At 36.1% G+C, this 19,064-nt stretch overlaps 1 protein-coding gene and 1 pseudogene across 1 annotated transcript in view; both read right to left on the reverse strand.

Moving 5' to 3' along the window:
• Positions 1-19,064, reverse strand: part of LOC113199933 (uncharacterized) — a 95,460-nt gene that overhangs the window by 47,603 nt on the left and 28,793 nt on the right. The gene's annotated exons all lie outside the window — the stretch shown is intronic.
• LOC113199931 (la-related protein 1B-like) lies at positions 11,907-18,745 on the reverse strand (annotated as a pseudogene).

Genomic DNA, 19,064 nt, shown 5'->3' on the forward strand with positions numbered 1-19,064 from the left:
TGACTTTAATAGTTTTGAAAAACACTGGTCAATTATTTTACAGAATTCTCCTTAAATGATTTTGTTTGATGCTTTCTTATGTTGAGATTGAAGCAGTCTATTTTTGGCAAGAAAACTAGAGAAGTGATGTGCTTTTCTTAGAGCATAATTTGGGGTGAACATAATGCCAATATTTTATTACTAATAATGTTAACCTTGGTCACATTCTCAAGGTGGTATCTGCTTGGTTGTTTTTAAAACATAGTTTTATTCAGTCCATTTAATTTTTTTTAAATTATTGGTAGACATTTACTTTATTTATTTATTTTGATGTGGTGCTGAGGATTGAGCCCAGTGCCTCACACATGCTAGATAAGTGCTCTACCACTGAGCCACAACCCCAGCCCTATTTAGTCCATTATTAAAACCAAACTAGTATTAGAAACACTTTTTAATGAATAATAACTTATACAGTAAAAGTTTATTTTCCCACTTACAATCCCTGTTAGGTCGGTGGCGGCGACTTGGTGGTAACTTAGTGGCAACTTAGAACAAAGCAGCCCACGCTGAAAAAGAACATCAATCAGATGCTGGCGGAAATGCCTGTCAATCAGCCAGATCTCCTGACTAATGCCTGTCAATCAACAGGACCCCCCTGGCCAATCCTGGAGTTCTTCCAACTCCCCTGACCAACTTCAAGGGGGCAAGGGACCCTAGAAACACCTTTTCCTGTCCCAAGCCCTTTCCTTCCTGCTGTAAGCCCCATAAAAGTCCAGTCCGGTTGAGCTTCCATGGGGTTTCTCCTCAGACCCTTCCCCTGTCCCCTCTGTGGGTCTGATCAGTTCCGCCGGGAGTGATATCTCAATAAAGCCTGTTCAGCGTCCCTTTTAAATCTGCATCCTTTGATCGCTGCCTGCCTTGTCTGATCTGACAATCCCTAACAATTCATTTCCCATTCCCTAGTCCTTTAAACGGTAATCATTTTTAAAGTGGCTTGTGTAGATTTTCTTTATATAAATATAAGCAACTATGTAAATATATTATATATACATATATATGTCTGTATATGTAGCAAATGTGTACATACAAAAGCATATATATGTGTATGTGTTCTAATTTCTTCCTCATTCATACACAAAAGGAAGCATACTATACACATTACTTAGCACATTGTTTTTATTTTCATTAAACATGTATTAGAGGGCTTTTCATATTAGTGCAGAAAGATCCTTCTTATTCCTATGTAATGTTACATAGTGTTCCATTGTGTGGGTATATGATGGATTATTTAACCAGGCCTTCTTGATAGTTCAATTGCCTTTTTAAAATCCTTTCCCATTGCAACTGATGCTATAATAATTCTTGTGAATAAGTTAGGTTGCACCTGTGGGAAGATATCCTGTAGGATTGTCTCAGATGTGATACTATTTGGTCAAATGATACATTTGTAATTGGCAAACTTTCTTTCTTTTTTAAATTGTTTTAATAATTATTTTATTTTATATGTTTATTTTATGTGGTGCTGAGTATCAAACCCAGTGCCTCACACATGCTAGCTAAGCACTCTACCACTGAGCCACAACCCCAGCCCCACCAAACTGACTTTCTACCAGCTGTTTTTCTTACAGATTTATCAAGGCAGAAGTTGCCCCTTATTGATGGTTTCACTTTCCACAGATTCAGTTATGTACAATCAACCATAGTATGAAGAAATTAAGTGGAAAATTAAAAAAAAATGAACAATTCTTAAAACATAAATTTTCATCAATATCAGTGTGATGAATTTTTGTGCCATTTCACTCCATCCTATCTTGAACATGAATCTTCCTTTTGTTCAATGTATACACACCCTATACACTACCTGCCTGTTAATCATTTAGTAGCTTTTTCAGTTATCAGATTGATTCTTGTGCTGTTACAGTGCTTATGTTCACATAACCCTTATTTTACTTTTTAATGGCCCCCAACTCACAAAAGTAATGATGCAAAGGAGACACCAGGTCATAAAACATAGAAGTACAAATTAACTCTGGCACTATGTGGCAATGCTGTGGGGCATATAGGAAAAAAAACACATTATAAATAGAGTTTGGTACTGTCTTTAATTTCAGGCAACCACTAGGTTCATGGTATATATCCCCTTTAGATAAGGGTGGAATTTCTGAAGAAAATATTCTCAAGATATTGTATCTTTACCAAAATGATAGGCAAAAAATATTATTTAGTATAATCATAGTGACATTTCTTTTGTTATGAGGGATGTTGAACAGCTTTTCACAAATTTAAAAGGGGACCATTTGAATTTCTTTTTCAGGGAACTATATATTCAAACAAATTTGCACATTTTTATTGGTTGTTCATACTTCACTATTTGAAAAACTTTAAATGTTAAGGGAAATTGGTCCTTTGTGATCTTCTGTTTGCCCCTTTAGTTCTATTCTCCACCTTTGTCCTCCCTACTATTTTCCCCCAGAAAGTTTCCCCTTATTATCAATGGCCTCCTTTGGCCTCTGGCTTTCAGTTGAGTTTTGATTAAATCCCCTCAGGAGAGAAGAGAGAGGGAAGAGAGTGATATTGAAATATTTATTTCTCTAGTTCTTTCTCTATAGGGTTGCCTTCAGATGATAGCATCCCTTAACTAAAATGATCTGCTCCACATAATTCTTTCATCCAAGGTTCCAGTCACCATACCCTCTCTTCTTTCTTTCATGCATAGAAGTGCTGAAAGCCCTAGTATTAGTAGCTTTCAGGTAATACGTTATCTTTGAGGTCATCTTATCTACCTTTAGTAACCTGACTTTCATGCGCTATTTCTTCTTGGGACTGTGAGAAATATAATATGAATTGCAAATTTTTCCTAGCTTTGTCATATATCTTCGCAAATGGAGATTTGATAATTTTTGAACATTTTGTTTTGTTTTTAATTCAGTAAACTTTCATTAGTCATTTTTCATGGCTCCTATAATTTGATTGTAGGAAGAACTTCCTTACTTCTCTGTTATTAAAGATCTCTCTCATATTTTTGTCTAGTAGTCATAGGAGTTCAATTCTTTTCACAGTCCTTTATATGCAAATATTTGTTCCATTTTGAATTCACTCTGGCACATAGTGTAAGATCTAAAATTTGAGCATGTATCAGAATCACCTAGAGAGTTGTAAAAACATGGATTGTTGATCTGTAACCTAGAGTTTCTAATTCAGTAGATCTAGAGAGGGACTCAAAAAATTTCGTTTTTAACAATTTCACAAGTTGATGGTTATCCTGGTGGTCTGAACCATACTTCATAAACCACTGGTGAAAAGTATAGATCCAATTTCATTGTTTTCTGCATGGCTGTTTTCTGCGTGGCTACTTAATAATTATTTTCTCTTTTCCTCATATATACAATATATTAAATTCTAATATGTGGACAATATCTGGACTTTCTATTCTGCTTTATTAGACCATTTTTTCTATTAATGCCTCAGTATCACACAATTTTTTTCTATTAAGGCTTTATGTTAAGTTTTAATAACTAATAAGGGTAGTGTCTTCTCTTTGTTCATTTTTGAGTTTGTTTATTCTGCACATGAAATTTAAAATCTATTTATATACTTAAAATCACTTTGTATATTTAAAACAAATGCCAAAGACGTATTATATTTTTATTGGAATCATGTTAATGTTTTTAGCATGCTAAATATTGGTATCAGATCAATATTGGCATTAGATCTGCCATTTTAGTTCAGGATCCATTTTTATGTAGGGACTCCCAGGTTTCAATTTAGGAGCTGTTTTTTTAAATTTTTTTTAATAGTTGTTCAAAACATTACAAAGCTCATGACATATCATCTTTCATACATTTGATTCAAGTGGGTTATGAACTCCCATTTTTACCCCAAATACAAAATGCAGAATCACATCTGTTGGTTATACATCCACATTTTTACATAATGCCATATTAGTGACAGTTGTATTCTGCTACCTTTCCTATCCCCTACTATCCCCCCTCCCCTCCCCTCCCATCTTCCCTGGAGCTGTTTTATCTAGGGATCCTGAGGCAAGGCTGCTTAGCCTCCCTTAAGAACACGTGCCTGATAAAAGGTCGACCCTACCCCAGCCCTTGAGGTAACCCCTAAGCATGCTTGTGAAATTCTCTTGTGGGCTATAAAGCTGCACTATAAGTAAGGACAGGTGACAGGTTGCTGCCCTCCTTGGAGGGACAGCCTTGTCAGTTTGCTTCATGCTCTCACAATAACTCTCTGAAGTGGGATTCCAGTGTGTGGTGTGGTCTTGTTCAGTTTTTTCTTTTATTTTTACAGTGTTTACAATTTTTGAACATTGAAGTGTTAGATCTGATATAGTTAACAACCCTCAACCCCTCCATAGTTCAGAAAGTAAGCAGCGAGGGAACAGCTGACCATATAGGTAGGTGACAGAGTAAATACCCCCAAACTCACTGTTGGACAGCTTGAGACATGGAGGGACTTGGATTTTGGTTACAGGAAGCAGAAAGTAAGGCCTTAGATCCTTGACCTTGAACCCTGATTAGGGTGGGGTCAAGAGTAGAGTTAAAAAACAAAGAAAGAGGGAGAAGAAATGTGGTAAGTTTATTTCCTTAACTAAAGCTGGAATGAAATGCAAAACAAGTTAACTTGAGAGAGGGAGAGAGGTGCTGCCAAGACAATGAAGGAGATCACATAGCTTAATACCAATTGTGGATGAAAGCTTTGCCCTTAAGCACATGCGCACATGCATTTAGTAGATTCCACAGCTAGTCAGCCACCTTAGAAGAAATTAAATCAATACAGCTTCTTTCCATCTTCAGAAAGTAACAAATATAATCAGAGGGAATACCTCTGAAAAGGGTCTTTTCAGTAGTCCATCTAGAAGGAACTTCTAGGGGGATCACTGTTGGCTGAAAGTTACTGAAAACTTCTCCCCATCACCTCAGACAAGGGAAGTGGGTGGAGGTAACAAGAAACCTAATTACTCCCAGGTAGTGCTTATCCAAAGCTCCAGGCAGCCTCTGCAAGATCTCAGGGAAAGATGAGCCAACTGACATCTTACCACCATCATGGTGACATGTAAAACCCAGCTGAGCTTTACTAGACAGGGTGAAGACTTAAGTACCCTAGAACACCCATAGAGAGCCTACACTCACAAGCCCCACAGTTGCAGATAGCCACCAAGAATTTATATAGTGCGTGTCTTAGTTTTTTTTCCTTGATGTGACGGAAAGACAAGAACAGTTTTAGCAGAGGAAAAGTTTATTTTGGGGCTCATGGTTTGAGAAGCCTCAGTCCATAGATGGCTGGCACTATTGCCCTGGCCCAAATTAGGCAGAATGCTATGGTAAAAGAATGGTAGAGGAAACCAGCTCAGGACATGGCACCAGGAAACAGAGAGACTGCTCCACTCACCAAGTATAAAATATATACCCCAAAGGCATGCCCCCAAAGACTCACCTCCTGAAGATACATCCTACCTGCCTATAGTTAACACGCTGTTAATCCTTATCAGGGAATTAATGCACTGATTAGGTTAGGTCTCTCGTAACCCAATCATTTCATCTATAAACTTTCTTTTGTTCTCTTGCACATGAACTTTTGGAGGACACATAATATCTAAACCATAACAGTGTCACTCTGTAAAGTCCCAGTGGAGAAGCATGCATCTAATGATGCTCAAACACCAGCAGCAGGAGTTTAGACATAGGTGGGCCAACTGACACTCTTCCTCAGTCATAGGGACAACACTCCAATGATCTACATCAGCACGCAATCACAGTTTCCACACTGGAAGGCAGCCATTAAGCTCTATGCCATTTTAAAGAAGGCCATATGAGGGGGAGTGCACAGCTTCCTGCAGCAGTCAATCACAGCCCTGAGCCCTGAATTCTGTGCCCCAACACCCAACAGAAACTGTCAGCAGATGCAGCACAGCATCCACCACACCCACTCGGGGCCTCTGGGCTAAGAAACAAGTACTTCCTAGCCAGAAAACCATGACAATCAGAGAAGTACCTCCTATGCTTCAGCAGCTCTAGGAGAATTCACAGCTGCACATCCCAAAGTTGCCAGTTAACTCAATTATCATTCCATTGCAGAGATCTACAGAAGCAAATTCCTAAAGATAACTCTAAGCAGCCAACATACATGTTCACACCTACACAATGGTCATACAAACCTCAAAGGGCTTTACAAGGTAGTACCTCATGAGCACAAACTACAACCCAAACTACAACCCATTTGTATTTGCCAAGATATAAATCCACTGACCTGAAACCTGTGCACTCTAGAGAAGGCAGCAGTCCTACCCTCCCCCCAGGCCACACAGCACTACATGAAACAGATTATAATTCCTCTACCTTTGGCCGCCATACCCTGCAAACTCTGAACTAGTACACAGAATACCCCATTTTGAATTTGATAATGCTGAATACTTGAAGCTTTCCTTCAGGAGGGCACACAAGTTTGCACCCCCTAAGAGGGAAAAACTGGACTGCTGAGTCACAGGGACCATCTCCACTGATACAACAGAAAGTTGGTAGGTACCTAAACACAAGAACTGGAGGGGGGCTCCAAGAATGGTATCAGAGGTGAGCTGGTGTGATAACTACAGCCATACCCAGGGAAACACAGAGGTAAAGCTGAAGAGTAGTGGACATCTTCTAAAGGCCCCAAATACTGATGAAATTCAAACTAGGAAGACTAAATAAAATATTTCTTTATCTCAGCATGAATTATCTTAAATAGCTCTAACATCAATTTGACCTTACATATTGAAATTGATAGAGATCTTTATCAATATTCTCTATGAATATTGACATCCTATCAATATTCAATGTGGAAGATCAATACTTTTCATAATTCAATACTTTTCATATTGAATTGATAGATATTCTATTATTTGCTATTGTACCCTCAATCCATTTTATTGAATTTCTTCAAATATTTTAAAGCTTTAACCGGAATCATTCTCTTTATTTTCATAGTTCAGGTTTACACTTATTCCCCTTTTGCATTACCTGCTTCTGCCTCAAATGCATCCACCCATCTTTTTCTTCTTTTTACCTTCATTCCTATTATTCTTTTCTCTTTCTTTTTTGTTCCTTTGTCTAAATTTTCTCACCTTTTTAGCCCCTATGTAGTAAAATAATAATTCATATATCTTTATAATAACTAATATTTCAACCTATTCCAGAAAATTACTTCAATTTTATAACGAGATTATAAGAACTGTAGAGAACATTTTTAAAAACTTCTCCCCCTTAAGTTTTACTAGTAAGCAGCTCTGCTATGCAATGATTTCAGTTAATAGGGCTTAGTATCTTCTCTGAATGCTGTGATGATACTGGGAACACAAGAAGATATACATGGAGTGGGATATTTGAGAGGGAACACTCCCAACTTTATTCTATGAAGCCAGTATAACCCTGATACCAAAAGCAGATAAAGACACATCAAGGAAAGATAACTTCAGACCAATATCCCTGATGAACATTGACACAAAAAATCCTTAATAAAATTTTGGCAAACCACATTCAAAAAATAGTACATCATGATCCAGTGAGTTTCACCCCAAAGATCCAAGGTTGGTTCAACATATGCAAATCAATAAATGCAATTCACCACACAGAGTTAAAGACAAGAATCACATGATTATCTCAACAGATGCAGAAAAAGAATTTGACAAAATTCAGTACTCATTCATGATAAAATGCTTGAAAATCTAGAGATAGAGGGAACTTACCTCAACATTGTAAACACTATGATGCCAGTGGCATCACAATACTTAATTTCAAAGTGTATTACAGAGCTAGAGTAACAAAATCAGTGTGGTATTGGTGTAAAAGTAGATATAAAGACCAATGGAATAGGAAAGAAGATACAGAGACAAATCCTCATAGGTACAGTCACCTGATACTTGACAATGGTCCCCAAAACATAGGTTGGAGGAAGGAGAGCCTTATATATCTTTTGAAAAAGTGGTGGTGGGGGGGCTGGGGTTGTGGCTCAGTGGTAGAGTGCTTGCTTAACACATGCGAGGCCTTGGGTTTGATCCTCAGCACCACATAAAAATAAATAAAATAAAGGTTTTGTGTACATCTACAACTAAAAAAATAAAATATTTTTTTTTTAAGAAAAGAAAATGTGGTGCCGGGAAAACTGGATATCCATATGTAGAAGTCTGAATCTAGATCCCTAACTTTACCTCTGCATGAAAGTCAACTCAAACTGGATCAAAGACCTATGAAATAGATAAGAAACTTCATAACTGCTAGAAGAAAATACAGGGTCAACAATCCAACATATTTGTGCAGGCATTGACTTCATTTACAGGACCCTTAAGCTCAAAAAATAAAACCAAGAATCAATAATGTGACAACATTAAATTACAAAGCTTATACACAGCAAAGGAAACAAGAGAGGCTATAGAATGGGATACCTTTGTGTGCTCCTTCTCAGATAGGGGATTATTATGCAGAATTTATGAAGAACTAAAAGCATAAAAATTGATAAATGGGCAAAGGAACTTAGCAGACATTTCTCAAAAGAAGAAATAAAAATGGCCAACAAGTATATGAAAAAATGTTCACCAACCCTAGAAATCAGGGAAATTCAAAATAAAACTATGCTAAGATTTTATCTCACTCCAGTTGAAATGGCAATCATCAAGAATACAAAGTATAACAAATGTGCATTAAAAGTTTCACTCATATAGTGTTGGTGGGACTGCAAACTAGTAGAACCACTTTGTAAAGTAGTGGCTGTTCTACTCTTCCTCAAAAGAAACATGGTACATATACACAATGGAATATTACTCAACATTAAGAGAATAAAATGGATGGATTTGGAGAATATCATGCTAAGTGAAGTAAGCCAACCCCCCAAAACCAAAGGAAGGCCAAATGTTCTCTCTGATAAGTGGATGCTGATCAATAATGGGGGAGGATTGTGGGGAGAATAGAGGAAATTTGGTTGGACAAAGGGGAAGGAATGAAGGGGTTGGGGCATGAGGGCAGAAACGATGGTGGAATGAGATGGACACCATTACCCTAGGTACATGTATGACTGTATATGGGTATGACTCTATATTGTTACAACCAGAGTAATGAAAAGTTGTGCTCCATTAGTTTACAATGAATCAAAAATGCATTCTGCTATCATGTATAACTAATTAGAACAAATGAAAAAAAGAAAAAAGAATTATGAATTAAATAGGTACATGAAAGAAATGATAAAATTTAAATATGAACTCCTTATATATAAAAGAGATTTTTATATGCCACCAAATACAACACATTTAAAGACAAAAAAGACTAGAAATGGAACCATCATGTGACCCAGATATCCCACTCCTTGGTATTTATCCAAAAGAACTAAATTAGCATACTATAATGATACAAGCATATCAGTATTTATAGCAGCATAATTCACAATAGCCAAGTTATGGAACAAGCCCAGTGCCTGCCAACAGATGACTAGATAAAGAAAGTGTGATACACACACACACACACACACACACACACACACACACAGTGGAGCTTTACTCAGCCATAAGGAGTACTGAATGTAGAGCACAAGCTGGTGAATTAATGGAACTGGAGAACATCATGCTAAGTGAAATAAGTCAGATTCATGAAGTAAAGGGTCAAATGTTTTCTTGTATATGCAGAAGTTAGAGCAAAATAAGGGGAAATTGGATGGATCCCAAGAAAATAGAAGGGAGGTCAGTAAAGTAGAGGAAGGGCATAGAAGGCAAGGGAGGAGGTATGGGAAATGGGAGGAAGTGCAGAATGAAATTGACCACATCATGCTATGTTCATATGTGAATATACCACAGTGAATTTAACCTCTATGTATATTTATAAAGCACCCATTTAAAAAAACTATAAATAAGTAGAAGAAATAGTAAAGTAGAGGAAGGGGGACAGAAGAAGGGAAGAAAGTGGGGAGAAGAGAAGTGCTGGGGAATGAAGTAAAGCAAATTTTTTTCTGTTCATATTTTATTATGTCAACATTAATGCCAATACCATAACTATAATGTACTAATAAAAACCTTTTAAAAGTTTTATTCACATAGGTATTATAACTTTATTATTAAGTATATTCTTAGTTATTTCATCATTTTTTCTAATAAAAATTGTATTTACTTAGAAGCATTCAGAATGTCAACATATTTTTTTTTTGCGATTAGAATTGTATTCAGTTAACAGGACAACAATTATTTCAGATAAGCTGCATCAGAGATTACTGAAGATGAAAAACTATCATTCCCACATATAACTAATTTATGCTGTGCACCAACAAGACCCTACTTTAATTTAACAATTTCCATGCCAGTTTACAACCCCCATACTGTACCAGGCAAGGTTATTGAGAATACCACTAGTTAATGTGGCAATCTAAAGACACATTCGGTAGTGTATTAACTATACAAAAAAAAAGACATGGTACAGTTTAAAAACAAAACTTAAATAGCCTTTCACTTCAATTTTTTATTTAAAAGGAGTGACTTTTGTACAGGGGGGTTAAATGCTTTATAGACAAGGAAAAAAACTGCACTAGAACCAACTCACTCATTATCTTCTTCATCTTCTTCTTCCTCATCTTCTTTCTCTCCCTTCTTTTTCTTGCTTTTTTCAGCATTGAAAACTCCCTTTTTTTTTTTTTTGCTTCATCAGGTTTTCCTTTAGCTCAATAGACGGCAATATCGTTTTTTATGATTTTATTCTTATAATTTTATTAATAATACATAAGTGGTTAATGGATGGGCATCACCAACTTGATTGACCAAAATAACTATCCTGTGGAAAAAGTATTTTCTATATTATCCAACTTACCCATGATTGTTCATAGGCTGGTTAAAATGTCATCTTTGACCCAAGTTTACACAATAAATATATCTAACTTTTATAATCAGCCATTATATCTTTTAAAAAACACAAGCAAATAAACAAGTCACATTTCTTCAGCTTTTTAAAAAATATTTATTTATTTATTTATTATTATTTTTTTTAATATTTATTTTTTAGTTCTCGGCGGACACAACATCTTTGTTGGTATGTGGTGCTGAGGATCGAACCCGGGCTGCACGCATGCCAGGTGAGCGCGCTACCGCTTGAGCCACATCCCCAGCCCAAATATTTATTTTTTTAGTTGTAGTTGAACACAATGCCTTTATTTCACTTATTTATTTATATGTGGTGCTGAGGATCGAACCCAGGGTCCTGCACATGCCAGGCGAACGCTGTACCATTGAGCCACAACCCTAGCCCCTGCATTTCTTCAGCTTTTAAAAAACTTGCCTGTGTTGCTTGTTGGGACTGACAAAGAAATATGAGATAAAAATTTCTGTGAAATTGTCATCATTAATGTTTTTCCATTGGGCAGGACTTATACTGATATAACAAAAACTACATTTTGAAGAGTAATGGAAAAATTCTTGTTTATTTCTTCAATTTCTTACCCCTTAAATGTCTACATTAATAAATCTTACATTCTATGTGAAACATCTTAACACGTGAATTATGCAATATTCACCATAGCAAAGGGCAGATCAAGAGCCAAGGGCTTGGAAAGCTGGGAAACTCTAGGCAGTCCTCTCTTTCTTTCTCTGTTTTATTCACCTGGATACAAGTACATATGCTTGGAAACAAAAGACAGAATCTTGCAGTATTTCCACAATGATAATAATTAGCTTCCCCTGCAAATAAAAGTAGCCACACAGCCTAAGTCCAGCTGGGGCAAGCAGTCACTGGAATGCGAGCAGCAGCCCTTGGCTCTGTCTCGAGTTGTGGCAGAGGTGGTTATCTCCACCGTTGTGCTGCCCAGGGGTTGGCACTGGACGAACTCATATTTATGCAGCATGGTTTGGTCCAATATTTACAATGCATTTAAGTGAGTCACCTGTTCCACTGCACATTCCCATTAGATGACTTCTAGGGCTTCACTAGATCATCACCCTGACTTGCTTGGCCTGGCACAAACTCCCGACAATCAATCAACCAAGAGGAGACTGTGGCACACTTCTGGTAGGAGAGCCCAGGATTGACCATTTTTCTGGTTCAAAATTTTGCTCATTTTCTCATTCACAACTTCTGCTTCTGTGCTGTTGTTTAAGGCCTCTAAAATGAGATTAATGTATGTGGCGAGAGCCTGAACTTGGTGAAATCCAGCAATTAGGGAAACCGGCCAAAAAAACCTTCCTCATCCATCTTTCTTCAAAGAAATAAGTCACATTCCAAGTTTTCTATATTGAAGTAATATTCAACTTGATGCTCAATATACACTTTAAGCAATGATTCTTCCACAAGATACACTGTACACCTGTACCATCATCATAGTAATATATCATATTGGTGTTAATTTCTATTTTGAAATGGCTGATCCTTCCTTTCACCATGTTGTCAGTAACATACAAATAATCAAAATTCACTGGAGGGTTTCCTCTGCCTTGTCCTCTTCCTTGGCCTCTGAAGGAACCTAGGATATTACCCCCTTCACTCCTTACACTGGATGCTTGATCCTGATCATCTCTTTATTCTCTGTCTCCAACTTCATGTTTTGTTTCTCCTGTTATTATGGGATGATTTATTTGCTTTAGTGACATCAACAGCTGTTCCAGGATACAGGTCTCTCCTGACTCTCTGGCCTTACATCATCTAAGTGCAGTGGTACCCACTTGTGTTTATTGACTCTCTTTTGTTGACTGCTTGACTGGGCCTCATCCTCAGTGACATTTTCAACAAGACTGTCTAATTTTGTTTCCCAGTTTTCTTTGCTCTCACCGTTACTCCTCTTTACACCTTCTCTTCTTTTTCTTTCCTAATTTGTGGCTTCTTATTTCCTTGCCTGACAACACTCTGAGACTGCAGAAAGTTTTTTTTTTTTTTCCAGTACTCACTAATTCTCTTGGTGTTGGCCAGTTTACCACATTGCTGAAATCACTGGCCTTATTGGGTTTCCTTTTCTTGAGTTTTCTTGCTTTTATTATTTTGGGGGAACTGAGCTTTGCTGCTGCCTCACTGAGCACACGGCAGCCAACTAAACAATATCCTTTTCCTATTTTTCCTTCAGCTTGGCAGCTTTCTTTTCATAAGGCTGCTTATCATCTGCAGCAGTGTTATTTCATATCTCTCCCAGTTTCTTTACAACATTATTAATGGATAGGCCAGGATGTTCTCCTTTCATTTTGGGACAATACTAAGAACAACAAGAAGAAGGCATTGGAGACCTCTTGAGTACATTGGGATCCTCGAACTTCTTTTTTGATTCCCCTTTAGAAGGTATACAGCTTTTAATTTCTCTTTCTTAATGGGCCTTGTTCGCCTTTGCCATGTCTTCAAGTTTTCCTTTCTCTTTAGCAAACATGGTCTTCCACATTTCTGAGAACTTCTTAGAAAACACTGAGAAGTTGACTGAAGCATCTGGGTGCTTCTTCTTGTGCTCCTCCCGGCAAGTTTGCACAAAGAATGCCTATGATAACATTTTGCCTCTAGGCTTCTTAGGATCTCCTTTGCTAGAGTTTAGTTGTTTTTCCTCATCAAGTCACAGAGTTGCCCAGAGCCCATCAGGTCACTATTTCATCGTTTTTACTGCTATTAATGAATGGAGTAGTTTCTATTTTTTAAACTTATTTTTGTACATGTCAAACCTAGTAATTCTATACACAATTGTATTGATTTTTCTACATACATGATTTTACTACCCACAAGTAATGATAGTTTTGACTTCATCTATCTAATTACTTAAGTTTAATGTCTTTATTTTGCCTAATTGTATTGGTTGATACCACAAATCATGTTAGATAATAGTGGTGTGTGGTGGGCATCCTTGTCTTGGTCCTTACTTTAGAGAGATCATGTCTATGTTATGATCTTTGAGAATTTTAGAGTTGGGAAAGATACATTTTATTAAGTCAAGGAAGCATTTATCCATTTTTCTTTTATCAAGTGTCTCCTTCCGTGAATGTATATTAATTTTTGTCAATACCTTTTTGATATTTGTTGGGATAATAATAAAACTTTCCACCTCATCTATTAACATGAAGAATCATATAGACTTTCATTTCTGGAATAATACTATTTAGTCATGACAAGTTACTGTTTATGTGCCGCTAGATACTGGTGGCTAATATTTTATTCAGGATTTAGCATGTATACTCATTGAAGAGTTGAAGAGACTGGTCTACAGATGTATTTATTGATTGATTGATTGATTGATTGATTCTTTGATTTATACATGACAGAAGAGTCCATTTTTACAAAATTAGTTTTATTTTTAAATGCATTTTTTTTTGTTTTTGTACTAATGCTATTGTCATTTCATTAAAAATTCAGAAGTTATATTCTTTTTGATCGGAAACAGTTTAAATATCATTAGAATTCCTCTGTGAAATTGCTAGCCTAGTGCTATATTTTTGTGTGTGTGCATGTGTGTGTATAGTTCCAGAGAAATCAGTCTGTTAAATTCACTGTGTTTTCAGAGGACAATTATTTAAGTCATCTTTTAAAGTTTATCTGTATAGAGTTGAGCAACGTTGTCTCTTATGCTTCTTTTCATTTTTGAAGTTCTTTCCCTTATCATTGTTTTGTATATTTGAAGAAAGCAAAGGATTTTTAATTTGAAATTAAAAAAAAATGGAAAATTTGAAATAAGAGGGACAAAAGCACTTATACTGATCCACCTAAAGAAAAATGTGGTTAGCATCTTGGTAAATTTATGCTGTTGTTTTTGTATATTTTAGGAAAAATGATAGTTGTTTGTGATCTTTTAGCATTTACAGTTTCATATTTTCCTATTTTTTACTTGATTAGGTGTTGTTTTAAAGTGCCTTTGGAGCTGAATGTTCTATCTGACATGTGGATGCTGACTCACAATAGGCGGGGTGGGGAGTGGAGGGTTCACTGATTGGACAGGCTGGAGTTTGGGGAAGAGAGGAAAATGGGAATGGGTAAGAAAGTAGAAAGAATCAGACATAACTTTTCTATGCTCATATATGAACACACAATCAGGGCAACTCCAATTCATGTACAACCACAAAAATGAGAGGTTATACTCCATGTATATATGATATGTTGAAATACATTCTACTGTCATGTATAACTAAAAAGAACAAATATAATTTTTTTAAAAAAGTGCCTTTTTGTGAAACAAATCAGTTAAAATTTTATGAAAACAGAATAATCTGATATTGGTTGTACAATCCTGTAAATAACTTGGCCCAGATTCTTTAACTACCCATTTTCTGCTTTGGGATTTTCAAAGAGCCCTTTCCTCAAAAATGAAGATGGACAATATAAAAGCTAATTACTGCCATCTACTGGTGAACTTAGAGAATTTCAGTCAGTGAAATGGGAATGGACAAGACAGTAGAAAGTGGGTGATTATTGTTTGTAAAAACATAATTTATAAAATAATTCCAGAACGTTTGGGGGACATCATGACCTTAACTAACATGGGAGGAAGAGTAAGAAAAAAATTAAGGAAGTTTAGAACTTTAGCCACATTATAATGATCTTTCTCTTAGCTTTCTTTTCAATATAGATGTTTAGCTTATACATATACAAAACTAATCTAATCTAGCTGCTTCAAAACCAGCTAATACTTCTGTAACCAAGAGTGTTACACTTACCACCATCTATTGTGCTGCACAATATAAGTAATATAATGACAGTAGTTTAACATAAGATGGCAGTTGAAAGTATTATTTTAATCATTTTTTACATTGATTTTTTAGTTATAGGTGGACATAATATCTTTATTTTATTTTTATGTGGTGCTGAGGATTGAACTCGGTGTCTCACACATGGTAGGCAAGCAAGCGCTCTACCTCTGAGCCACAATCCCAGCCCCTTAATTATTTTTATTTTTGATTCATGTGTTTATGTATTTATTTTGTGTAATACACTCTTATACAAGTGCTAATTTACGTCAGTCTTAGGGCACATAAAACAGAAGAAGAGATAAAATACTTTCAGAACATTTGGGGCACAGGATAAAGGAAAACATTTCCCTTTCATTCTATTATGCATATTATGTGAACTCCTTTAGCAACACATTGCTTTCCTCCTAAACTCTAAAGACGGGTGGGAAGAACATTATTTCAATGCTAAAATTGAAACTTGGTGGGGTTAAGAACATACAGGTAGTAAATGTTGGAGTTCCTCTTCTCTTCTCACTGAATATTCTCTCCCTATATAATCTCCTTCTCTCTCATCTGTATGCCAGAGACTCAAAGATCTTCTGTTGGCCAACTTCTCATTATCTGTTATCTATGAACTAAACTTTAGCAGTGCAGCCCATTCCAGAAATATCTTAGAAATTTCATAGTATACAAGCCAGAACAGACATCCTCCTGCTTGTGAAGATTAGAATCACGAAATGCTGCGCATGTTTATCTGCAGCAAAATTCTCAGGTCACAGAATTTCTCAGGATAGGGCAGGCTTTTTTGCCTTTACAAAATCTGACTGATGTAACATAGAGGCTACTTAATAATTTTAGTTTCCTAGTATGAAAACAATGAATAAAACTAGCCAGTTAAATAAGGTAGCTCAACTTTCTTGACACAGGCTGCTCTAGGTTATCACGTTTGGAAGCACCACTACATAGTGCCAAGCCACACCAAGGAATTCCTTCAAATTTCACTTAAGTATTGACGACCAACATTTCTAACCCAATGTGGAAAAATACTTCCTAGGAAAGGAAACAAGGAGATGATAAACCAGCACCTGGATTTCCTTGTAATGGGGTAGCTTGGCTGCTTCATGGTCTTACATGCACTGAATTCAGGACCATAAATATTCTGTCTAGTACTAAGGGGATTCCTTGACTAAATATTGCATAGTAGTGGAATTCCACTTCCAGCCACTCAAATATAGTTTTCAGAGTTTGGTCAAATGTGGACAGTCTAAGACCATATGATTAAAAGTTTCTAGAAGCCAAATATAATGATTAGATAAATATATCACTAGGTAAATGAAAAACCCAATAGTCTATCGGTTCATTTGACATCATTCAATTATTACTGAGAGACAGTAGATTTTTCTTTCAGGTTATTAAAAAATCATTGTATACTCAAATTAAGATATGCTTTCAAGGCTCTTTTACTGTTGCTGTTCCTGCCATTATTATTTTTGACCCAGAAATGGGTAATGATGGTCTACAGCCATCTGATCCTTGAAAAAGGTACCAAAAAACATACTTTGGAGAACAGACAGCCTTTTAAACAAATGGTGCTAGGAAAACTGGTTCTCCATATGTAGAAGAATGAAACTAGACTCAAAATGGATGAAAGACATAGGAATTAGAACAAACTATGCAACTCCTAGAAGAAAACATAGGGTAAACCTCCAGCATATAGGCACAGGCAATGACTTCTCAATAGAACCCCTAAAGCTCAGGAAAACAGGCCAAGTGATAATAAATGGGATGGCATTGATTAAAATGTTTCTGCACATTAAAGTAGAGAATTAGAAATATGAAGAGAGAATCCAGAGGATGGGAGAAAATATTTACTTACTATCCTTCTGACAGGATTAATATCTAGTATATATAAAGAAATCAAATAATTTTAAACCAAAAAATCAGATAACTCAATTAATAAATGAGTAAATGAATTAATCAGACATTTCTCAAAATAAGAACTACAAATGTCCAAGAAATATATAAGAAAATGTTCAACATAATTATCAAATAGGATATACAAACCAAACACTGCAATTTTGTCTCCTATCAGTCAGAATGGCAGTCATCAAGATTACAAACAATAATAAATGGTGGAGAGGATATAGAGAAAAAATGAATATTTTACACTGTCAGTTGGATTATAAATTAGTATAACCACTATGGAAATCAGTATAGAGGTTCTCCAAAATATAAGGTATGGAACCACCATATGACCCAGCTATACCACTCCTCAGTATTTATCCTAAAGAATTAAAATTATCATGCTAGAGTGATACAATCATACCCATGTTTATAGCAGCACAATTCAACTATAAACAAGCTATGGAAGAATCCATCAACAGATGATGGATAAAGAAAATGTGATTATATATATATATACATACACACAAGAGTTTTATTCAGTCATAAATAAAAATGAAATTATGTCATTTTCAGGAAAATGGATGGAACTAGAAAATATCATGTTAAGCAAAATATGTCAAACACAGAATGGGAAGGGTTGTATTTTTTCTCTCATATGAAGAAGCTAGAGAGGAAAACGGTAATGAAAGTTGGGGGAAAATCCCATGAAAATCAAAGGGAGATTAACAGAGAAACGTAACTAAAGGTGGAAGGTAGGGAGGGATTGGGAAGTTTTGGGGAGTGATATTGATCAAATTATATTCTTATATTTTGTGCATGGATGAATGTGGCACAAATCACATCATATGTACAAGTATATATAATGCACCAATAAAAAATGTGAGGAAAAAGAGATGGGTAATGATGGGGTCAAAGATCTACAATAAGAAGAGATTGAAGACCAAGGAGATAATGGCTATTACTAGACTGTTCATATGCCTCCCTACATGGAATTCAGTAACTATTCTCAGTGTGTGTGGGGGGGAATCACCTATCAGCAACTATTTTCAGACAGGCTTTGATAAAATAATCTATGGGGCTTTCCAAACTAGTTCTTGCTTAATAAGGCTGCCTTTTGTTCCTAGACCTACCATACCTTGGATCTGGAGTCAGATGTCTGCCATCTTCTTTCCACAGAGAGAGGATATGGAACATCAATCCCCTTTCCTTCCATCTGATAGTGACCATCTTTGATGAAGTCCAGCTGATTCCTAACCCTATCCTGTCAAGATCAGAAATGTAATCTTTTATTTCCAGCATTCGGAAGGACATTCTATGGGCCAGATATCACACAGTAAACTACCTTTTCACCATGCAGAAAGCTTTTTTTTTTTTGTAATTTGTTTTTGTTCTATGCCATTTCTGAGGGCTTTAATAAAGATAGGTACAGAAAATTAGCTTGATGGGTTCATACTCATACAAGAGGGATGAGGGAATTTGCCAAAGCAGTAAGAAGATATGAGTAGGATATAAGCTAAGCTTTTATCTGGGCACAAAGATCTGTGCT

The sequence above is a fragment of the Urocitellus parryii genome, chromosome X, assembly GCF_045843805.1.
Source record: "Urocitellus parryii isolate mUroPar1 chromosome X, mUroPar1.hap1, whole genome shotgun sequence".
NCBI lineage: Eukaryota > Metazoa > Chordata > Mammalia > Rodentia > Sciuridae > Urocitellus > Urocitellus parryii.